Below are 25,536 nucleotides of genomic sequence, written 5' to 3'. Positions count from 1 at the left end.
ATACAATATATATGTATACTTAGTGATACTAGCATACCATTTTACAATTAACTTAGGTCTTTAGTGGAAAAATGTTTGGGACCACATTTTTTATTTACATTATGCATTCCAAAACTGGTTCCATAGAGAACACTAATACAGCCCAGGAGCCCTAAAGTTGTTGATGTATTTAATGTTATTTAATATTAATGCTTTACACTGATATAAGATTATTACCACAATAATGCATGGTTCCCTTTGTCATTAACGAATAAAAATATAAAACTATCAAAATGTGGTTGATATTGTAAAAAATACTGTAAAGTATGAATATCTAAATGGTTGTGCTTTCTTAAGTTTGAGAAATATTTGTCATGAGAATCCTAGTATACAACAAACCATGGCAACAGTGAGAGGACAGCCACATGTAAATCGGGAAGTTTAGCAAATTCAACCTAATAATAATAGATACATACCTGCACAGATTTAAGAATGGGGGACGCGTTGATGGTAGGTTTGGGGCTGCGTTAACTCAATCCCTGTACTGTATGTAATATGTACATATGTATGTATTCAATGCTCTGTTCCTGCCTTTACAGGTTTAAGAATGGGGGGACAGTTTGATGGCAGAGTTTGGCGCCGCAGCGTCCTATCTGCGTAAGTCAGACAAGGAGCGTATGGAATGCCAGACTAGACCCTTTGACATAAGAGAGGTGCTATGTGCCTGACCCTGAGGTTGAGTACGTCAAGGCCACAATCACCAGCAGAGATGGGGCTAAAGTCACTGCTGATACTGAGTTTGGAAAGGTAAATATTTTGGTGAAAAAACATTTCTGGAAATCATAAGATAATACATTTTTGCTATTAGGATAACTCTATGTTTTGATGAACTTTTATTTATTAACTGAATTGAGTTATGCGCTTTAATGTTTACTATTCAAATTATTCTCACAAGAGATAATAAAAAGCAGAATCCTAACTTGAGATCTTTAACTTTCATGCAAATCAGACATTACATGTAAATGAATAATTTGTGAAAATTCAACACTGTGTGTAATCAATCTCAAGTTAGGATTTGTCTCAAATGGAATACCTCTACACCTTGAAAATGTAACAAAACAATTTCATTTTATTTTCCTTTAGACTGTTACTGTGAAGGAGGGCGACGTCCACCCCCAGAACCCGCCAAAGTTTGATAAAATTGAGGACATGGCGATGTTCACCTTCCTGCACGCCCGCTGTGCTGTTTAACCTCAAAGAGCGTTACGCAGCCTGGATGATCTACGTAAGTAATGACCAGTCTGCTAATATCTCCATTAAATCAAACCTTCATTCAATGCATGAAACTAAATCTGCAGCATCCCCCTCGTCTTCCACAGACCTACTCAGGGCTGTTCTGTGTCACTGTCAACCCATACAAATGGCTGCCAGTGTACGATCAGTCTGTTGTCAATGCATACAGAGGCAAGAAGAGGAGTGAAGCTCCACCTCACATCTTCTCCATCTCTGACAATGCCTACCAGTACATGTTGTCAGGTAGAATATACTTTCCATTTACATTGACATCAAAAATGACATTTATAAATGACACATTTACTGATACTTCTCTTTCAACAGACAGGGAAAATCAGTCTGTTCTTATCACGTAAGTACATCAACCAAAGGTTATATCCATTTGAGGCTATTTCAAATTAAGAGGATTTCTGAGACATCAACATTTGTATTTTCAATCCCAGTGGAGAATCCGGTGCTGGAAAGACTGTTAACACCAAGAGAGTCATCCAGTACTTTGCCAGCATTGCTGCTGTTAGTGGAAAGAAAAGTGCATCAGATGAAAAAAGGTAAAATAGAATGCAAATGTGTGCACCGCTGCTGCTAAATCGTGGCCACCACAATTTCTTTTGTTGACTTTTTAACTAACAATCACTAAAATAAAAACGAAATAATCAGGGAGAATCTAAAATTCCCAAAATGTCATGTCATGGGGCCCTCATTGATTTTTTAAAATAATGTTTGAGTCACTCAGATAGCATAAGAACAAGGCATAAGCCATGGCATAATGTGTAGAATTGTTGAAGGAAATTACCTTTAAAACTGAATAAATAATAATCTCAGCCCCATGGCAAAATGTATAGAATTGCAGAAAATTTGCTTTGAATCTCTAAAACCACGCCATTTGCCACTCCCCCAACATTCTTCATGGCTGAATGAGCATATGTTGACAAAATAAAAACATTTGTTCATACAGATTTTTATTGCATCATTTTAACACTATATGGTTGTTGGTTTGTAGGGGACCCTGGAGGATCAAATCATCCAGGCCAATCCTGCACTGGAGGCTTTTGGTAATGCCAAGACCATCAGGAATGACAACTCCTCCCGATTTGTAAGTTTGGTCTTTGTTTGCATTTAAATATCATTTAAATCTTATCAAACATGTTCAACTTATCTGTTATCTTCTGTGTTTGAATTTTATTAGGATCTGGATTTTATTTCAATATAATTACTTGATGTCATGACGTCACTAATCTGGCTCAGGGTCCATCAGCTAATCTTCCCTTTTGGGACTGTATGTGTACAACAGAGCTGGGTTTAAATATTATTTATTTACTTTTAAATACTTTCAGTGTTTGATTGAGCATGCATAGTGCACCAGATAGGTGGGATTTAAACTTTTAGGACTATTCCATCAGTTCCATTACACCATGCAAGATCAATTATGTGTTATAAGGTATTCAAAAAGAAAACAAATACTACTTGAACCCAGATGTAATGTGCTCATTAATTTCTGCTTTTACAATACTTCCGGGTAAATTCATCCGAATTCATTTTGGAGTCACTGGGAAGCTTTCGTCTGCTGACATTGAGACTTGTGAGTACAATACTCAATTTGCCCAGGTTTGAACAGATCTCTTTGACAGGAAAAACATTAATACCAAAAGCACTTTCCATACTGATCAGATCTTCTGGAGAAGTCACGTGTAACTTTCCAGCTCAAGGCTGAGAGAGACTATCACATCTTCTACCAGATCCTGTCCCAACAGAAACCAGAACTGCTGGGTGAGTATTGAATCATCAAACTGAGTAGGGTTGAGGTCAATTCTGGATTAAACTGAATATTTCTGATTAAATCCAATTAAATTCTTATGATGTAACCAGCCCAGGCAGTGTGCTACCCCCATCCCTCCACTGTAAAACTCACAACACAATATTGGTGATTTATGTCGTAACATTTCCTTTGTCCATCAGAAAGGTGCAATTATTTAAATGTCGTTTAAGCACACAACACTGAAATTCAATGCACACAAAACAATCTCCAGCTGCAGTTTTTCTAAACTCGATTAGGACTAATTTGTCGACCTGCCTATGTATAATATAACACAATGCCAATGAACACAAATTAAACTCGAGCTGTTCAATTATTTTCTCAGAGATGCTACTCATCACCAGCAATCCCTATGACTATGCCTTCATCTCCCAAGGAGAGATTGCTGTAACTTCCATTAATGATGCAGATGAGCTAATGGCTACTGATGTGAGTAAAATATGTACATACTATATACTGTATATCCAATAATATTCCAACCCCTTCTCCAATTCAAAACAATTACCTTTAATTCGGAACTAGGATGCCTTTGATGTGCTGGGCTTCTCCCAAGAGGAGAAGAATGGCATGTATAAATTGACTGGTGCCATCATGCACTACGGCAACATGAAGTTTAAGAATAAGCAGCGGGAGGGCAAGCAGAGGCAGATGGCACTGAGAGAGAGTGCTCATGACATAGTCCAGGACTAGGCCTAATCTGTTTCTAGGAAACTGTCCCTATGTGTTTATGTTGAGGCTATGTTTTGGTATTTTATTTTCTTAATATTTTGTAGGTGTACTACTCTATTGGTGCACTGGCAAAGAAAATTTACGAGAACATGTTCCTCTGGATGGTGATAAGAATCAACCTTACATTGGACACTAAGAACGCTCGCCAGCACTACATTGGTGTGCTGGACATTGCTGGCTTTGAGATCTTTGAGGTGAGTGTTTGATGTAAATTTGATTTTTTTAAAGGACACATCATGAAATGATTTAACTAAAACATTACAGCTGACAAAATAAAGTAACTGAACTTCCCTTCCAGTTCAACACCTTTGAGCAGCTGTGCATCAACTTCACTAATGAGAAGCTGCAGCAGTTCTTCAACCACCACATGTTTGTGCTGGAGCAGGAAGAGTATAAGAAAGAGGGCATCGTCTGGGAGTTCATTGACTTTGGCATGGACTTGGCTGCCTGCATTGACCTCATTGAAAGGGTTGGTGGCTTCAGTTGTGCAGTAGTTTATATGATGTGTACAGAGTATTCTTTGAGATTTCAAACATTACAAGGGCAATCTTTATAAATGTGCTTCAATGACAAATTATTATTTTATTTATTCACAATGCTTTTCCCTTAGTATTAATTTATTTTCATTCATTCCTTCCACTAGCCCATGGGTATCATGTCCATCCTTGAAGAGGAGTGCATGTTCCCCAAGGCCAGTGATAATACATTCAAAGCTAAGCTGTATGAAAACCATCTGGGCAAAAATGCATGCTTCCAGAAGCCTAGGATTGTTAAGGGTAAACCAGAGGCCCATTTCTCCATGGTTCACTATGCTGGCATTGTTGACTACAACATTGGTAACTGGCTGGTGAAGAACAAGGACCCCCTGAATGAGACTGTGGTCGGACTGTTCCAGAAGTCAAGTCTTAAGTTCCTGGCCAACCTCTTTGCAAACTATGCTGGTGCAGAAGCAGGTACTATGTGTTTCTATCTGCAAAGACTACAACACACTAAAATAAATAGCAATCCACAGTATATGATAGTAGCAATAATAGTATATTTGAATTGTTATTTCATTATCATACAGCACCTGAAGAAAAAGCGGCTGGAGGAAAAAAGAAGAAAGGCTCTTCCTTCCAGACTGTGTCTGCATTGCACAGGGTAAATCTGAGCTTAAATCAATATATTTCGGATGTTTTCACATAGAAGATTATTAACAAATGTATTATATTTGCACTATATTTGAGATGACAGTATGTTGTGGATTGGCATGTTAGCATTAAATGCCACTGTGACTTGTAAGGTACTTGGAGACTCCTTCACTGATGGAAAATTCAACATTTGTCATACTCACAGGAGAACTTGGGTAAACTCATGACCAACTTGAGGTCTACTCACCCCCACTTTGTACGTTGCATCATCCCCAACGAGACCAAGACTCCTGGGGCCATGGAGAATCCTCTGGTCATGCACCAGCTGCGCTGCAATGGTGTTCTGGAAGGCATCAGGATCTGCAGAAAGGGCTTCCCCAACAGAATCCTGTATGCTGACTTCAAACAAAGGTAGAAATAATTATTCATTTCCATTCCAAAATAAATTCAACTGCTTACCTATTCAGGTGTTCCATTTTGAAGATAATTGCTTTCTAATTTAAATTCAGATACCGCATCCTCAATCCAAAAGCTATCCCTGAGGGTCAGTTCATGGACAACATGAAGGCATCAGAAAAACTGCTGGGCTCTTTGGATATTGACCACACCCAGTACAGATTAGGACACACTAAGGTAAATTATCTAATGGTGCGTTCGTAACCAACTGGGAAGTGGGAATTTACCACATACGACTCTAAATAACCCACTTGAACTCCCCTCCAACTGGTAATTACTAGTGGGAAACTCGTCTATCATTCTGAGCTCCCACTTCTTGCATATGCTGACCTCTTGACGTCACCTACTAAGGAAATGACCTCGAAAACAGCATTTTCGGACAAAACATTACTTATAAAAAACAATCTAATAATATGGATGTTACTTTTAGTTTATGGATTACGCAGCTTGTAGGCCATTAATCACTTGGCGTTTCTAAATGAGTTCAAAGCACGTGCATCCAACTGCTGGTATTTACGACTTCACAACTGGTAAATTCACACCTCCCACTTGGTTACGAAAGCAGCATAAATTGCAGGATGGAAAAGTAGCAGTAATTATGGGGTCTAAGCAGTATATTACCAATACTCCACCATCCAGCCAACCTGAGCAATGCCTCTTGAAATAACTGCTGCTATATGACTGATCATGCTTATCTCATGTCATCTGTCTCTAGGGCAAATGGGTCAAGTCAAGATATATACATTTATACTTGGTATAGGGCCTCAACGTCGTAGATCCAGATCTACAGTAGCAATTAAAAGCCTAGTGGCCATCCTGTTTGAGATGGACTTTCTGCTTTTAAAGACCTTGCCAAATTTAGTAACTCTTGGTCAACATGCTGGGTCTGAAGTTGTAAAATCAATTGCTCAGTACAGGGAAAATAGTGGTCAATATGTGCCATTTTCTTACAGAAGCAAGAAATCAGCAATCTAAACATGACTGCCAAGATTTGTAAATCTGGGGGATACCACATTCAAATTATTTATGGTCAACTGTCAGAAAAATACAATCCTACTAAATACAAGACGATCCAAGCACCACATTATCTCCTTTGTGTATCTTTAGGTGTTCTTCAAGGCTGGTCTCCTGGGTCTACTTGAGGAGATGAGAGACGATCGTCTCGCTCTTATAATCACTGCGTTCCAGGCCAGATCACGTGGTCTACTTGCCAGAATTGAGTTCCAGAAAATGGTTGACCGCAGGTAGAAATGAGAATAGCTTAAACTTTTGCAGAGAATATGTTATGGGTGAGGAATGGCTATATTAACTATATTTTATTACAATTTTGTAGGGATGCCTTGCTTGTGATCCAATGGAACATTCGTGCCTTCATGGGTGTCAAGAATTGGCCCTGGATGAAGCTGTACTTCAAGATCAAACCTCTGCTGAAGTCAGCAGAGACTGAGAAGGAGATGGCCAACATGAAAGAAGAATTCCTGAAGCTTAAAGAGGCTTATGCTAAATCTGAAGCCCGTAAAAAGGAGCTGGAAGAAAAGATGGTGTCCCTTCTCCAAGAGAAGAATGACCTGCAGCTCGCTGTCCAAACTGTGAGTAACTTTAACTGCACTACAGTTATTTTGCTACAGTCACATCTTTGGTCAAAATGGCCTTTCTAGTTAGCTTTTAGCTAAGAGCTAACAAGAGAGAGAAGAGACATGATTTGCTAAATAGATACATACAATCAGTAGAGCATTTGTCGATCATTTGTAGTGTCACCAAACAAACTTCTGAGCATTGGAGAATTCGACATACTTACAATATATTGACACATTGACAGCAAGAAGACACAATTGTTGATGCTGAAGAGAGATGTGAGGGTCTGATCAAAAGCAAAATCCAGCTTGAGGCCAAAGCCAAAGAGCTGACAGAAAGACTGGAGGATGAGGAGGAGATGAATTCAGAGCTAACTGCTAAGAAGAGGAAGCTGGAGGATGAGTGCTCAGAACTCAAGAAGGACATTGATGATCTGGAGCTCACTCTGGCTAAAGTGGAGAAGGAAAAGCATGCCACAGAGAACAAGGTAAACGCTTTCTTGTGTTGTTAAAACTCAAATTAATTAGTTTTAGAAAGTGTAATGACAATGTTCTGTGTCCTTAGGTTAAAAACCTGACTGAGGAGATGGCAGCTCTGGACGAAATCATTGCCAAGCTGACCAAGGAGAAGAAGGCGCTGCAGGAGGCTCATCAGCAAACGCTGGATGACTTGCAAAGTGAGGAGGACAAAGTCAACACGCTGACCAAGGCCAAAGCCAAACTGGAACAGCAAGTTGATGATGTGAGTATCAAATAGGAATTCATAAAAATTACAACAAAATTAGTTATATCCTCAAAATAGGCTACAGTAAATTGGTTACTCTGAATATTGTTCAATATATATTTTATCAGCTTGAAGGGTCTCTGGAGCAAGAGAAGAAGGTGAGAATGGACCTTGAGAGAGCCAAGAGAAAGCTGGAGGGAGACTTGAAGTTGACCCAGGAGAGCCTAATGGACCTGGAGAATGACAAGCAGCAGCTGGAGGAGAGAATGAAGAAGTAAGATCACAGATCAAAAAGTTTTTACAAAGTATTATTCAATAAAAAACACTAAAAATACATATTCTTCTCAACAGGAAGGACTTTGAGATGAGCCAACTCAACAGCAAGATTGAGGATGAGCAGGCCTTGGGTGCCCAGCTTCAGAAAAAACTGAAGGAGCTGCAGGTAATTCAAGACAATTGTTGAAAAAATGTACTTGTTAAAGTTACATTTTGAATAGATAAATTGAATTCCTACCATTTCAGGCCCGCATTGAGGAATTAGAGGAAGAGCTGGAGGCTGAGAGAGCTGCCCGTGCCAAGGTGGAGAAACAGAGGGCAGACTTGGCCAGAGAACTAGAAGAGATCAGTGAGAGGTTGGAGGAGGCTGGTGGTGCTACTGCTGCCCAGATTGAGATGAACAAGAAGAGGGAGGCTGACTTCCAGAAGATGCGCAGAGACCTTGAAGAGGCTACTCTGCAGCATGAGGCTACAGCTGCCACTCTGAGAAAGAAAAATGCTGACAGTGTAGCTGACCTGGGAGAACAGATTGACAACCTTCAGAGAGTGAAGCAGAAGCTGGAGAAGGAGAAGAGTGAGCTCAGACTGGAGCTGGACGATGTGGTCTCCAACATGGAGCAGATTGTGAAGTCCAAAGTATGTGGTATCATTGAACAATCTAGAAAATGTATGCTTTTTCTCAACATGCTTTTTAATCTTGTGATGCTGTTCTGTCATTCAAAAACAAATCTGCTTTTAGACAAACTTGGAGAAAATGTGCCGCACTCTAGAGGACCAGATGAGTGAATACAGGACGAAAGCTGAGGAAGGACAGCGATCCATCAATGATTTCACCATGCAGAAAGCAAAGCTTCAAACTGAGAATGGTATATTAACAAAAAACCTGGACATTCACATGAACAGCCACAATAAATAACCAGATTAAGTAATATAATTTAAAATAATTTAAATTGCATGAAAACAGGTGAACTTGCCAGACAGTTGGAGGAGAAGGATTCTCTGGTCTCCCAACTGACCAGAGGTAAGCAGTCCAACATTCAGCAGATTGAAGACCTCAAGAGACAATTGGAGGAGGAAGTCAAGGTATTTAGACAAAGAATGCAGTGTCCTTTATCTAACCACATTTATCTTCCAGCATAATTACAGATCCTTTTTCAAATTTCCTTACCAGGCAAAGAACGCACTTGCCCATGCAGTGCAGTCTGCTCGCCATGACTCAGATCTGCTGAGGGAGCAGTATGAGGAGGAGCAGGAGGCCAAGGCTGAGCTGCAGCGTGGCATGTCGAAGGCTAATGCTGAGGTGGCTCAGTGGAGAACCAAGTATGAAACTGATGCCATCCAGAAGACTGAAGAGCTTGAGGACGCAAAGTAAGGATGTTTTCTTACTTTCTCTTATTTTTCAGGCTATTGAACCTTGGCTGAAAGAGCGATACACAAATGTACATGATGAATAATACATGGATTACCTGTTATACAACCATTTGGACAGAAAAAAAGTCAGCTGTTCTGAAATGTGTTTCTCATCTATGCCAATCTAGGAAGAAGCTGGCTCAGCGTCTGCAGGATGCAGAGGAAGCTGTGGAAGCTGTAAATGCTAAATGTTCATCCCTGGAGAAGACTAAACACAGACTCCAGAATGAGATTGAAGATCTCATGGTGGATGTGGAGAGATCCAATGCAGCTGCTGCCTCTCTGGACAAGAAGCAAAGGAACTTTGACAAGGTAAGAAAAAAACATATGTAATACACAAGTCCTATTAGCCTTCGTTATAGTACATGAGGGGCGGCAGGTAGCCTAGTGCAGTGGTTTTCAACTGGTACGTTTTTGGAACACTCACTTATAAACGTGTCCTTTGGAATGCACATGGAATTTTGGCTTGGGAGTACAGTGCTTCCAGAATGTATTCATACCCCTTGACTTATTCCACATTTAGTTGTGTTACAGCCTGAATTCAAAATGGATGAATTACATTTTTTTTCTCACCCATCTACACACAATACCCCATAATAATAAAGTGAAAGCTTGTTTTTAGAAATGTTTGCACATTTATTGAAAATTAAATACAGAATGATCTCCTTTAAATGAGTTTTAAGACCCCTGAGTCACTACTTTGTAGAAGCACCTTTGGCAGGGATTACAGCTGTGAGTCTTTCTGGGTAAGTGTAAAAGCTTTCCATACCTGGATTGTGCAACATTGCCCATTACTGTTTTCAAAATTATTCAAGGTCTTTCAATTCGTAGTTGATCATTGTGAGACAACAATTTTCAGGATGTTCAAGTAGATTTAAGTCAAAACTGTAACTCTGCCACTCTGGAACATTCACTGTCTTCTTGGTAAGCAACTCCACCGTAGATTTCAAATCAAATCAAATGTTATTCGTCACATGCGCCGAATACAACAGGTGTAGACCTTACAGTGAAATGCTTACTTACAAAATAAGTGTTAAGTCAAAAATAGTTAAGTAAAAATTACAAATAATAAATAATGAAAGAGCAGCAGTAAAATAACAGTAGCGAGGCTATATACAGGGGGTACCGGTACAGAGTCAATGTGCGGTTGCAATACCAGTCAGTGATGCAACCAGTCAGGATGCAGCTGTAGAACCTTTTGAGGATCTGAGGACCCATGCCAAATCTTTTCAGTCTCCTGAAGGGGAATAGGCTTTGCCGTGCCCCTTCACGACTGTCTTGGTGTGTTTGGACCATGATAGTTTGTTGGTGATGTTGACACCAAAGAACTTAAATAATAATAATATGCCATTTAGCAGACGCTTTTATCCAAAGCGACTTACAGTCATGCGTGCATACATTTTTTTTTTTGTATATGGGTGGTCCCGGGGTTCGACCCCACTACCTTGGCGTTACAAGCGCCGTGCTCTACCAGCTGAGCTACAGAGGACCACAACTTGAAGCTTTCAACTTGCTCCACTACAGCCCCGTCGATTAAAGTCCCTGGCCACTCTGGATAAGCGTTTTCCTGTTTGCTTATGGCCTTATACAGTTCATTGAGTGTGGTCACCAGTAAAGCACCCCCACACCATCACACCTCCTCCTCCATGCTTCATAGTGGGAACCACACATGCGGAGATCATCCGTTCACCTACTCTGCGTCTCACAAAGACACGGCAGTTGGAACCAAAAATCTCAAATTTGGACTCATCAGATTTCCACCGGTCTAATGTCCATTGCTCGTGTTTCTTGGCCCAAGCAAGTCTCTTCTTCTTATAGGTGTGCTTTAGTGTTGGTTTCTTTGCAGAAATTCGACCATGAAGGCCTGATTCACGCAGTCTCCTCTGAACAGTTGATGTTGAGATGTGTCTGTTACTTGAACTCTGTGAAGCATTTATTTGGGCTGCAATTTGAGGTGCAGTTAACTCTAATGAATTTATCCTCTGCAGCAGATGTAACTCGGCTTCTTCCTTTCCTGTGGCGGTCCTCATGAGAGCCAGTTCTATATCGTGGAGCTCCGCCCCTATAGGGGAGCTCTGCTCCCTATTGGTTTACCCACTGCCCTAAGGCAGCATCAGCCTGAGACAAAATTATGCACACACCTGCAGCCAATAGGAGTACAGGTGTCCCTATAAGAGGGATGCCTCCCCTCAATCAGCCTCCCCTTTATCTTCAGCGACTGGACTAGACTGAAGAAGCCAAGAAGACACGAAGAAAAGACTCAGGACAAAGATACGCCGTCGATTTTCCAGTTCATCGACGTCGTCCTAGAATGAGCACACCAGGAGATTTTCCACCCCCAAAAGCTCTTTACAGAGCTCAATGCAGATGCTCCTCCATGGCGGCCGGTGACTCCCACGACTTATGTTTCATGTGTTTAGGGTCCCTGCATGCCAAAGAGGGCGTCTGCAGTCCCCCTAATTGCGCCTCCTGCGCCCTCCTTTCTGTAAAGGAGAGGAAGCAGCGTTGGGCGTTTTTTAGGGAGGATATCCCCCTAGAGGACGTGCTGTCGATTTTAGCCTCTGCTTCAGAGGCGTCATCTGACCGCGCAGACTCAGGGGACGATAGGGACTTTGAGGATGAGGCTGACATTCTAATGCAACAGTCAGACCCCGTCCCTCATACCTTCAAGCCCCCCTATCCTTTGGATAGAGAGAGGGCTGGTAGTTCCTATGGCGATGACGACACGGGCTCTGAGAAATCAGAAGCCCTGTCCTTCGCTGCAGCATCTCTGAGAGCGGATTTTCCGGGTCTCATAGAGAGAGCTGCCAGACGGTTGGAGATACCGCTGCCCCCTATTCCCTCCGCCCCGGAGGTTGATTTAATGGAGGGCGGCCCGTACTCCAGGCCAAGAAGAGCGGCAGAGCCATTGGCTCCTGCCATGCCTTCATTGGCCAAATACGTCGAGGGCTCATGGGAGGCACCTTTAGCGGTGCGTTCGCTGGCTAAAACGTACCTCCCATTCACTAGAGTGGAGGGAAGGTTCCAGGGCCAAAACAAAGGAATCCCCAGGTTAGAGAGCGCCATGGCAGCCTATCTCGTACCGGGTTCGAGTCCTTGGCCCTCTTCCAAAAAGCCATGTTGCCATCTCAAAAGGACCGCCTCACAGCGCAGCTGTTAGAGAAGTCCTTTAATTTGGGAGCCCAAGCTGTAGCAGCAGCTAACAATATTGCCCTCTTGGCAGCCGCTCTGTCCCGTTTAACCACGGGTAAGACAGAGCTGGAGCCAGAGGAGGTGGAGGAGGCGTCCAGGATTTCTGGCGCCATCCTACACCTAACACAGGCATCGGCCGTCTGCTCGGGGAGGTCCATGGCCACCTCGGTGGTCGCGGAGTGACACCTCTGGTTGTCTTTGACGACCATGAAGGAAGCAGACAGGGCGTCCCTCTTGAACGCCCCCTCTCTGACGACGGACTTTTCGGAGTCGCCGTCAAGGAGGCGACGGAGAGGTTTTCAAGACTGGACGAGGAGAAGAAGCAGTTGGCCAGACACTTGCCATTGGCAAGGAGGTTGAGGCCCTGCGCCGTCACAAGGACCATCGACTTCCGCCCCCAGAGTAGACAAGGGTCTACGGCGAGGCGGCGTATCCGGCACCAGTCGGCGGCCACAGGAGGCAGGAGAGCGGGCCCAGCCCCCCAGTAGCCACGGTGGCCCCGTTGCAGCCGGCAAGGGAGGTGGTGAAGACGCCGACCTGGGCCCCCAAAGGGAGGCCACAAGAGGAGGCGCACATGATGGGACGCGGGGAGCGGATGGAGGTCACGTCATCTTTGAACGCGACCACTGTTTCCCCCACCCCTTCGGTTGAAGGGATGGGTGATGATGCTTATGCTGTTGTTGATGTATGTAATAAAGAGTTGGCTCCACCTGACTTTGTCAAAAAGAGCCCCTTTTCCATAATACGTCCGAGAGCGTTCAAATCTCACCCTCTCTCACCTACCACTCTAAACGCCGTTTAGCCCACCAGGGGTGCGTTGCTGAACAGGCAGTTAGAGTAGGTACACATAACACTTCAATAAGAAGTGCGTCACAGAGCAGACAGCAGTCTCTGTCAGATTCTGACATGATGACGCAGTCGCTATTTGGGGATGGCGCACTATCACAGACCAAGGTCTCTGTTAGTGCGATTCAGACCCATGCTGCGTTCACGGAGGGCCCGATTACCACGGTCACGACGGTGCCCAGTGTATCGGCGCCCCCACTTCTCTCTGAACGCGCCATCACTCACCACACTGAGCGTAGTTCAGCCCACCGAAGGTGCAGAGCTGAACGCACACAGGAGGTGAAAGGAGAAAAGATACCGAGACGCTGTCTTGGTATATCTCAAAGAGACCTCACATTACAGACTCCAAGGAGTGTTGTAGTGAGTGCCTCTCATAGCAGGCTACAGCCTCAGTCAGTTGACATGAGGACACAGCCACGGTTTGGGGATGGCGCACTATCGCAGACTAGGGTCTCGGTTAGTGCGATTCAGACCCACGCTGCGTTCACGGAGGGCCGGATTTCGAAGGTTACGGGAATAACTGACGTATCTGAGCCCCCACTTCTCACAGAACGCGCTAATACTCACACTGAGAGTGATTCAACCCACCAGAGGTGCAGAGTTGAACACACACAGAAGGTGAAGACTAAGAAGGTATCAAGGCGCCGCCTTGGGTTACCTCATAGAGACCTCATATTACAGACTCCTAGGAGTGTTGTAGTGAGGGGCTCTAATAGCGAATTGCAGACATCTACGATGACGCAATCGCTTACTGGGGATGGTGCCCTGTCGCAGGCTGTGGCCTCGGTCAGTGCAATTCAGACCCGTGCTGCGTTCACGGAGGGCAGGAATTCGACGGTTACGAGATTAACCGACGTTTCTGCCCCCCCTTTGGGTTCAGAACGCACCAATGTTTCCTCTCCCTTTCATGGGAGGCCCGCCTTGGGCTGTTCCACCTCCTCAGTGTCGAGGAACAGCGGCGGCAAGGGCCATAGAGGAATACAGGTCCTTCCTACTGAATGTACCACAGCTTCGCGCTCGGCCACTTTCTCTGCATTGCTGGCAGTGGCAGCGAAGCTGCACCCTCTCACGCTGGCTAGAACAGACGTTGCAGAAGGGTTATGCTCTCCAATTCCATCGGACCTCACCCCCGTTCAGGGGAGTGGTGGAGACGGTGATGAAAACGCCAGAAAAAGTGGCCGCTCTGGTTTCAGAGATTACGGAACTTTTGGCGAAGGAGGCGGTCACAGTGGTTCCCCATGAGCAAAGGAACAAGGGGCTATATTCGCCCTACTTCCTGGTGCCCAAAAAGACGGGGGGAATGAGGCCGATATTGGATTTACGCATTCTCAACGAGAGCGTAACCAAAATGCCCTTTCGAATGCTAACGACAAAACGTCTACTGGAATGTGTCCAGAAGGGAGACTTTTGTACGAGCATAGACCTAAAGGACGCGTACTTTCATGTGCCGGTACAGCCGCGTCACAGGAAGTTTCTGCGATTCGCCTTTCAAGGGGTGGCGTACGAATACACGAGGATGCCATTTGGGTACGCCCTGGCACCTCGCACATTTTCCAAGTGTGTGGAGGCGGCATTGGAACCGTTGCGTCGTCAGGGAATACGGCTATTAGCCTACCTAGACGACCTACTGGTTCTCGCCCCGTCAGCAGAGCTGGCGTTCACTCACACAACACAGACAGTGATTCATCTCACACGTCTGGGGTTCGCTGTGAATTGGAAAAAGAGCGCCCCCTGGCCCAGTCATCAGATTGTCTACCTGGGGATACAGCTAGACACTGTAACGATGAGGGCTCGAATTTCGGACCCTCGAAGGGTAGCCTTGTTGCTAGCCCTGAGGAAGTGTCGTCCGAATCACACGGTGACGGCGCTGTCGATCATGTCACTCTTGGGTCTCATGTCGTCAGCCCACTCTGTGGTTCTGCTGGGACTCCTGCACATGCGCAGGATACAGCGATGGTTCGCCCAACTAAGACTAGACCCAGTGCATCAACGTCATCGGTTGGTGGTGGTTCCCCTCTCGCTCAGTGCAGATCTGAACTATTGGAGAAACTCGCGCGTTCTCACGCACGGAGTCCCGATAGGCAAAGTGTCCTCCTACATCCCAGTGTATGGGGAGGGACATGTCAGACCCAAGCGATAGGAGGTGTGTGGCCTCCTTCGAGTCGCCACATCAACCTTCTCCAAATTTGGGAACAGTTCGGGAGAGCCGAGGTGGATCTATTCGCGGCGATTTCAGCTTGTCATGAGGGGTTTGGCAGAGACAATGTCTTTAGCCACCCTCTAGTGAAACGTTTCCTTTTAGGAACGCGGCGGCTTAGGCCAACACCTAGAGCCACGCTTCCTCAGTGGGATTTGGCTTTGGTACTCGAAGCGCTATGTAAGTCGCCGTTCGAGCCATTGAATCAAATACCCCTCAAGATGCTGTCTATTAAGACAGCACTGTTGCTCGCTTTGACTACGGCTAAGCGTGTTAGTGATTTGTGTGCTCTTTCGACGAGACCCGACTGCCTAGCCATTAATGGCGATCTGAGCAGAGCGGTGTTACGTCCTAACCCGGCATTTGTGCCGAAGGTTATTAGGAGTTCATATAGATCACAGACCGTGGAGCTGTGGGCCTTTTCTCCTCCTCCTCATAGAGAGAGGAGTGAGGAAAAGGCTCCATCGCCCTGTGCCCGGTACGCGCCTTGGCGTGTTACGTTGAGCGCACAGCAGCGATTAGGTCATCGCCTCAGCTGTTTGTGTGTCACGGTGCGGCTGCACTAGGGAGACCACTTTCGAAACAGCGTCTGTCTCATTGGCTTTGTGAGGGCATTAAGACAGCTTACGAGGCAGCGGGGCGACAATTGCCTCAGGGTATCAGAGCTCACTCCACTCGTGAAGTAGCAGCTTCTACTGCCCTTTTCAGAGGAACAGGGGTAGAGGATATATGTAGAGCGGCGTCATGGTCAACACCGTCTCCATTTATCAGTTTCTATCTCTTGGATATGTCTTCTAACTCTTTGGCTCAGTCTGTACTCAGCGTGGCTGAAGGGAGACTTTGAGCTAAATGGAGAGGAATGCAGGACTGTAGAGACAAGGTCTCTATCAGGTCCGCTTCTGATAGAAGGACATATTTTTGGCATGACTCCTGACTGACAGGTTTCAGTACAGTAGAGGGCATGTATTGATCTGCCCACCAGTGATTCACTGGAGTGGGGCGGCATGATGAGGGATAATAGTAGTAACTTGGTTACGATGCTATTAGACCGGTCATGTTTATTTGACGGAATGTGATGTCATCTATCTGCTGGTTCAGATTAGTATGAATCATGTTCTGGGAACTGCCCACTAATTTCTGGAGTTCCATTGATTGAGTGAGGCGGCCTAACGTATACACAATGTAGAGTGACACGTTGTGTCATTCCATTAGTGGTCGGTAGTATTGTAACAGGATATGAGGTACCATCTATCTGCTAGTACAGATTAGTATGGCTTATATTCTGGTGATCTGCCCACTAGTCATTGGTGTTGCCATTGGACTAGGTGGGGCGGGTTTTTAACCGATGACGCAGTATATGGTGACACTTGTAAGGTTACAGTGGTCACAGTACTGCGGGACTTGGTTTGCAGCCATTGCTAGGCCTGACCTTTTCATTTCGATGGGAAGTGTTGGGCTCGGCAGGGAGTACATTTTGGAGCGCTACGCTCCGCCTTAAACCAATAGGAGCAGAGCTCCCCCTATGGGGCGGAGCTCCACGATATAGAACGATTAGTTACCGGAGTGTAACTCCAGTTCTATGAGTGGAGCGGAGCCCCATAGGGGAGCTCTGCTCCTATTGGTTTACCCACTGCCCTAAGGCAGCATCAGCCTGAGACAAAATTATGCACACACCTGCAGCCAATAGGAGTACAGGTGTCCCTATAAGAGGGGATGCCTCCCCTCAATCAGCCTCCCGAGATATTTATCTTCAGCGAGACTAGAGAGGGTCGGCAGGGCCTTAAGTCCTATGGGGCTCCGCTCCACTCATAGAACTGGAGTTACACTCCGGTAACTAATCGTTTCATCATAGCGCTTGATGGTTTTTGCGACTGCACTTGAAGAAACTTTCAAAGTTCTTGAAATTCTCCGGATTGACTGAACTTCATGTCTTAACGTAATGATGGACTGTCATTTCTCTTTGCTTATTTGAGCTGTTCTTGCCATAATATGGACTTGGTCTTTTACCAAATTGGGCTATCTTCTGTATACCAACCCTACCTTGTCACAACACAACTGATGGGCTCAACCGCATTAAGAAAGAAGAAATTCCACAAATTAACTTTTAACAAGGCACACCTGTTAATTGAAATGCATTCAAGGTGACGACCTGATGAAGCTGGTTGAGAGAATGCCAAGAGTGTGCAAAGCTGTCATCAAGACAAAGGGTGGCTACTTTGAAGAATGTCAAATCTAAAATATATTTTGATTTGTTTAACACTTTTTTGGTTACTACATGATTCAATATGTGTTATTTCATAGTTTTGATGTCATCACTATTATTGTACAATGTAGAAAATAGTAACAATAAAGAAAAACCCTTGAATGAGTACAGTGAGGGAGGAAAGTATTTGATCCCCTGCTGATTTTGTACGATTGCCCACTGACAAAGAAATGATCAGTCTATAATTTTAATGGTAGGTTTATTTGAACAGTGAGAGACAGAATAACAACAACAAAATCCAGAAAAACGCATGTAAAAATGTTATAAATTTATTTTCATTTTAATGAGGGAAATTAGTATTTGACCCCCTCTCAATCAGAAAGATTTCTGGCTCCCAGGTGTCTTTTATACAGGTAACGAGCTGAGATTAGGAGCACACTCTTAAAGGGAGTGCTCCTAATCTCAGCTTGTTAATGTATAAAAGACACCTTTCAACAGAAGCAATCAATCAATCAGATTCCAAACTCTCCACCATGGCCAAGACCAAAGAGCTCTCCAAGGATGTCAGGGACAAGATTGTAGACCTACAAAAGGCTGGAATGGGCTACAAGACCATCACCAAGCAGCTTGGTGAGAAGGTGACAACAGTTGCTGCGATTATTCGCAAATGGAAGAAACACAAAAGAACTGTAAATCTCCCTCGGCCTGGGGCTCCATGCAAGATCTCACCTCGTGGAGTTGCAATGATCATGAGAACGGTGAGGAATCAGCCCAGAACTACACGGGAGGATCTTGTCAATGATCTCAAGGCAGCTGGGACCATAGTCACCAAGAAAACAATAGGTAACTCACTACGCCGTAAAGGACTGAAATCCTGCAGCGCCCGCAAGGTCCCCCTGCTCAAGAAAGCACATATACAGGGCCGTCTGAAGTTTGCCAATGAACATCTGAATGATTCAGAGGAGAACTGGGTGAAAGTGTTGTGGTCAGATGAGACCAAAATCGAGCTCTTTGGCATCAACTCAACTCGCCGTGTTTGGAGGAGGAGGAATGCTGCCTATGACTCCAAGAACACCATCCCCACCGTCAAACATGGAGGTGGAAACATTATGCTTTGGGGGTGTTTTTCTGCTAAGGGGACAGGACAACTTCACCGCATCAAAGGGACGATGGACGGGGCCATGTACCATCAAATCTTGGGTGAGAATCACCTTCCCTCAGCCAGGGCATTGAAAATGGGTCGTGGATGGGTATTCCAACATGACAATGACCCAAAACACATGGCCAAGGCAACAAAGGAGTGGCTCAAGAAGAAGCACATTAAGTTCCTGGAGTGGCCTAGCCAGTCTCCAGACCTTAATCCCATAGAACGTCTGTGGAGGGAGCTGAAGGTTCGAGTTGCCAAACGTCAGCCTCGAAACCTTAATGACTTGGAGAAGATCTGCAAAGAGGAGTGGAACAAAATCCCTCCTGAGATGTGTGCAAACCTGGTGGCCAACTACAAGAAACGGCCCGCCACAAGGAGTCGCTAGAGCACGATGACCAAGTAAATCCCCCCCGGCCAATCCCTCCCCTAACTCGGATGACGCTGGGCCAATTGTGCACCGCCCTATGGGACTCCCATCACGGCAGGTTGTGACACAGCCTGGGATCGAACCCCAAGGCTGTAGTGATGCCACAACACTGCGAAGCAGTGCCTTAGTCCGCTGAGCCACTCGGGAGGCTGCAGAATGTTTTATCCCGTCAAAGTGTGCCATGATTCAAAAAAGGTTGGGAACCACTGGCCCAGTGGTTAGAGAATCTAGCCAGAAAACCTGGTGCGGAGTGAGCTGGCAGCCGTAGGATTGCTGGCATCATCCTACATCCTACCATCACCTGCCGTTGTGGCCTTGAGCAAGGCACTTAACCCCATAACCCATTGCTTCCAGCCCTTGTGTGTCTCAGGGGGTTGGCTTGGGAGCATAAAGACACATTTTCGTTCTCTGTAAGTTAATGGACAATAAAGTACTTAATCATACACTGTATTCAAACTACTTAAAATACCTGTATGATTTTCAGGTCCTGGCTGAGTGGAAGCAGAAGTTTGAGGAGTCTCAGACTGAGCTGGAGAGCTCCCAGAAAGAGGCCAGATCTCTCAACACTGAACTCTTCAAACTCAAGAACTCTTATGAGGAGTCTCTGGATCATCTGGAGACCCTGAAGAGGGAGAACAAGAACCTCCAAGGTTAGAGCATAATAATTAATGGCCTATATAACTTAGTCAATAAAATATTTATATGTTATAGAGATCAGTTATCCCAAAAATATTCTGATGTACAACTATATTTTTCCACAGAGGAAATTTCTGACCTGACTGAGCAGCTTGGTGAGGGAGGAAAGAGCATCCATGAGCTGGAGAAGATCCGTAAACAGCTAGAGCAGGAGAAGGCTGAGATACAGTCTGCTCTAGAGGAAGCTGAGGTGAGAATAGAAAACATTTACAGATTGTGAAAGTACCAGAATTTAACCAAGATTTTACAAACTATGGGTGGCTGTGTTCTCATAGGCCTCCCTAGAACATGAGGAGGGCAAGATCCTGAGAGCTCAGCTGGAGTTCAGTCAGGTGAAAGCTGACATTGAACGGAAGATGGTGGAGAAGGATGAAGAAATGGAGATGAATAAGAGGAACCAGCAGAGAGTTGTGGATACCCTGCAAAGCTCCCTGGAGTCAGAAACTCGCAGCAGGAACGAAGCTCTCAGGCTGAAGAAAAAGATGGAGGGAGATCTCAATGAGATGGAGATTCAGCTCAGCCAGGCCAACAGGCAGGCATCCGAGGCCCAGAAGCAACTTAAGGGTCTCCATTCCCATCTGAAGGTATTACTTACACACCATTGAATTAAAAACATTGCTTGTGCATTCAGAAAAAGCCAAACCACACTGTGAAACAATACAATAAATATAGTAAAATCAATTCTCTCTACAGGATTCTCAACTGCAGCTGGATGATGCTCTTCGTAACAATGATGACCTGAAGGAGAACATTGCCATTGTGGAGAGACGCAACAACCTGATTCAGGCTGAACTGGATGAGCTGAGAGCCCTGGTGGAGCAGACTGAAAGAGGCCGCAAACTTGCTGAGCAGGAACTGCTGGATGTTAGTGAGAGAGTTCAGCTGCTCCACTCGCAGGTAAGACAGTAACATAGAACAATTAGTGTTCTCCTTAAAGCTGGAATCCTTAATGGTGAAACTGCCACGTCTGTTTGCGATATTACAACAACAAAAGTTACTGCAAATGACAAACACTGTTTTTTTCCGTTTGGATATCATTGCAAGCACGATAAAACAGCAGAAAATGTACTGTAACATGTTGTGTGATGCTCCTCTACTCTGCTTTGTCAACAAAACAAAAACAATAACCATGGCGGTTGCCGCTGTTTCCCCTACTACGGATTCCATCTTTAAATGTCTGCTACTTGAGGTATGTAGAGGTAATATACAAATAATTTGTCATAAACATGTGTAGAACACCAGCCTACTGAGCCAGAAGAAGAAGCTGGAGGGGGACACATCCCAGCTTCAGAATGAAGTGGAGGAGGCTGTGCAGGAGTGCAGAAATGCTGAGGAAAAGGCCAAGAAGGCCATTACTGATGCTGCCATGATGGCAGAGGAGCTGAAGAAGGAGCAGGACACCAGTGCTCACCTGGAGCGCATGAAAAAGAACATGGAGCAGACCATCAAGGACCTGCAGCACCGCCTGGATGAAGCTGAACAAATCGCCATGAAGGGTGGCAAGAAGCAGATCCAGAAGCTGGAGGCCAGAGTATGTGTCTAAGCTACATTCTCTTCTATTAATTCAATGTCACATTTCATATTTCTAGTCATATTTCTAGCTTCAATATTGAAAGTACTGGTAACTAACAATGTAATTGGAAATGGTGTGTTAACGTTGATCATATCTTTCTAGGTGAGAGAGCTAGAGAGTGAAGTGGAAATGGAGCAAAGGAGGAGCAGTGATTCTGTGAAAGGAGTCCGTAAATATGAGAGACGCATCAAGGAGCTCACATACCAGGTACATCATAAACTTTAAGTTGACAGTGCACAATTAACTTTAAGATGCTCAGAATCACATGTAAGATACATATACAGTATTACTATTTTTTCCCTTCTTTTTGTGTGCAGACTGAGGAAGACCGTAAGAATTTGAGCCGTCTGCAGGACCTGGTGGACAAACTGCAGCTGAAGGTCAAATCCTACAAGAGAACTTCAGAGGAGGCTGTAAGTAACCTTCTATCATCCAACCGATGCATCTGTAAATTTCAAAAAAATTTTGTATTCTAGAAACTTTAATTATATTTAACATTTTTCACAGGAGGAACAAGCCAATGCCAATTTGGGCAAGTTCCGTAAGATTCAGCATGAACTGGATGAGGCAGAAGAGAGGGCTGATATTGCTGAGTCTCAGGTCAATAAGATGAGAGCCAAGAGTCGTGATGCCGGCTCCAAGGTCAGTAAAGTTACTTTTTCAAGAGTTCTAAAGGATCATTTGCAGACTTCCCTTGTACTGTAGTGTCCCAATGTACAGTGCCTTGGAAAAGTATTGATACCCCTTGGATTTCTTCACATTTTATTGTGTTACAAAGTGGAATTAAAATAGATTTAACTGTAATTTTTTGTCAAGGATCTACACAAAATACACACACAATCTATGCATACTCTGTAATGTCAAAGATGAATAGAAATGGAAGTGTTCAGCTCCCTGAGTCAATACATCTTTGGCAGGGATTATAGCTGTCAGTCTTCTTGGGTAAGTCTTTAAGAGCTTTATACACCTGGATTGTGCAATATTAGCCCATTATTCTGTTCATAATTATTCAAGCTCTGTCAAGATGTTAGGGATCATGGCTAGACAGCAATTTTCAAGTCTTGCAATACATTTTCAAGCCGATTTAAGTCAAAACTGTAACTTGCCCCAATCATACAGCTTTGCATTTAGGCAAAAAAAGTATATTCCTTTGCTGTGTTTTTTATTTTTGTAGTATTCATTTTGTTCTGTATATTTGTATTTTTCTTTTATGTAATTATTGTGGAGTCACTACAATGTTGTTGATCCATCCTCAGTTTTCTCCCATCACAGCCATTGAACTCTGTAACTTGTTTTAAATCACCTATGGCCAAATGTTGACACCCCTGAGCTGTTTCATTCCTGTCCTGCAGCTCAGTTCAGAAGGACGACTTTGATGTGTCTGGATGGTTTAATACATAATCCACAGCATAAAATATTAACTTGACCATGCTTGAAAAGATATTCAATGTCTGATTTGTTATTGTTACCCATCTACCAATTACTGCACCTCTTTAGCAGGCTTTCGAAAAGCTCCCTGGTCTGTGTAGTTAAATCTGTGCTTGAAATTCAATAGTTGACTGAGGGACCTTGCAGATGTATGTATGGGGGATAGAGGAAGGGTTAGTCTTAAAAAACGTCATGTCAACCCCTATTTCACACAGAGTGAGTCGATGTAACATATTATGTGATTTGTTAAGCCAAATGTTACTCCTGAAATGATTTAGGCGTGCCTAAACAAAGGGGCTGAATATTAATGCCACAACTATATTTTAGTAAACAATTTGTATTAATAAACAATCAAATTTGATCCCACTTTGTAACACAATAAAATGTGAAGAAATCCAAGGGGTATGAATACTTTCGCAAGGCACTGTACACGAAAAAAGCCTTAACTTTGATAAGCATTAAGGCATATTTCATCAACTAGCTATTCATATTATCATTATATATATTGTTATTCATAATTGATAACAATGCATGTTTATTCATTTGCTGCCATATATTGTGTTCTAAAACTATACAGGACAAGATCAAGGGACATTTTCATTGAATGCTAATAGTCAGAATGGTGTCATGGATTTATTTTCCATGAACATTTTGGCTAAATCGTTGTATTTAAAATATAGAAAAATGATATCAATAATACCTCCGGACGAGGACCAACATAGCTGATAATGTTTTTTGAGAGGAGTTCCCTTTTAATTGTGGCTAAATCTAGAATTGTTTTAGATCACTCCTTGAATCTGTGCGGCAAACAGCTTTAACAGTTGTAACTCATTTCTGTAATACTGTAGTTGAAGAGCAAAATGTATTAGTGTTTTTTTTATTCTTTAATTGGACGTTATTGCTCCTTTTAAACATTTGGTAAACTCTTAGAGTTGGCTATTACACAGTAAAGAGAATCAGATACATTTACATTTACGTCATTTAGCAGACGCTCTTATCCTGAGCAACTTACAAATTGGTGCATTCAACTTATGATTGCCAGTGGGACAACCACCCAAATAATAATAATAATAATTATTATTATTACTTTTTTTAATGGGGGGGTAGAAGGATTACTTTTATACTATTCCAGGTATTCCTTAAAGAGGTAGGTTTTCAAGTGTCTCCGGAAGGTGGTCAGTGACTCCGCTGTCCTGGCGTCATGGGGTAGCTTGTTCCACCACTGGGGTGCCAGAGCAGCGAATACATGTTTAGTATCTGTATGGGGACAGCATGATGTTCATAGTGTATTCCATACCATAATACACATACCTGTTGAAGTTTCCCATCATGGTCCTCTGTAGCTCAGCTGGTAGAGCACGGCGCTTGTAACGCCAAGGTAGTGGGTTCGATCCCCGGGACCACCCATACACAAAAAAAAAAAATGTATGCACGCATGACTGTAAGTCGCTTTGGATAAAAGCGTCTGCTAAATGGCATATTATTATTATTATTATTATTATTATTATATATTTTAAGGACACAGTATATGGCAGGATAAAATATTTTCCTTTACACAGTAGTATTCAAATCTTCTAATAATCCATCTATCTTCTCTGTCACAGAAGGGAAAGGATGAGGAGTGAGGCCAAGAGTTGTGATGCTGACTCCCAGGTCAGTTATTTTAATGAAAATATTCATAATTTGTAAATTCCCTCGGTATGACAACCGCCTCTACCTCAATAGCTCTGTAAGTATTTGATGTCCAACAGCCATACTATTATTCACATTCTATATATATATTTTGAATATTGTATAGGACAGGATCAAATATGAATTGGATTATTGTTCAGAAACATAATTTCAAAAGCATATCTTGGTTTCAGTGGTCACTTTCTGTACTATGGCAAGCAAAATTGTTTTTTATAAATGATTTATTGGAATAGTTGATGGTAAGATTTACATGAAGAACAGTATTTAATCAGACATTTTTCAGAAAATACAGAAGAACATTTTCTCAACCTTTATTTATCTTCTTTGTCACAGAAAGGACATGATGAAGAGTGAAGCTCTCGGATGGACCTTTCTGAAAATCTATTGACTGTAGTGCTTTAGCCTTTCTTTATTCTCCATGCAACATGAGAAGAATAAAGTCAATTTAAATTGCCACTCTGTGTATTGCTTGTAACATGTTACCTGTATGCCAAAGTTTTTTCCATGTCTGGTATAGACGTCAGGGTTGTTGTTGATTCCATTACAAACAGGAACTACATAACGAAAAGGACATTTAATGTTCCATAATCTAAATTGGTTATTTATCTCAAATTGACTAATAATCACCTGGCCCAGAGGCATGCTGGACAGAAAGTGACTTGCCCACTAGTACCTGCATCATATCAAATTGCGTATCTGTTGACATACTTACTGAAAGGGATCTTTCATCATTTCAGTGCTGTGAGTATTA

At 43.5% G+C, this 25,536-nt stretch overlaps 1 pseudogene; it reads left to right on the top strand.

Moving 5' to 3' along the window:
• The first annotated feature begins 1,436 nt into the window (after positions 1 to 1,436).
• Positions 1,437 to 25,237, top strand: LOC121561115 (annotated as a pseudogene).
• The last annotated feature ends 299 nt before the right edge of the window (positions 25,238 to 25,536 follow it).

The sequence above is a fragment of the Coregonus clupeaformis genome, chromosome 7 (genome assembly GCF_020615455.1).
Source record: "Coregonus clupeaformis isolate EN_2021a chromosome 7, ASM2061545v1, whole genome shotgun sequence".
Taxonomy (NCBI): domain Eukaryota; kingdom Metazoa; phylum Chordata; class Actinopteri; order Salmoniformes; family Salmonidae; genus Coregonus; species Coregonus clupeaformis.
This window is presented reverse-complemented; position numbering and strand designations above follow the sequence as displayed.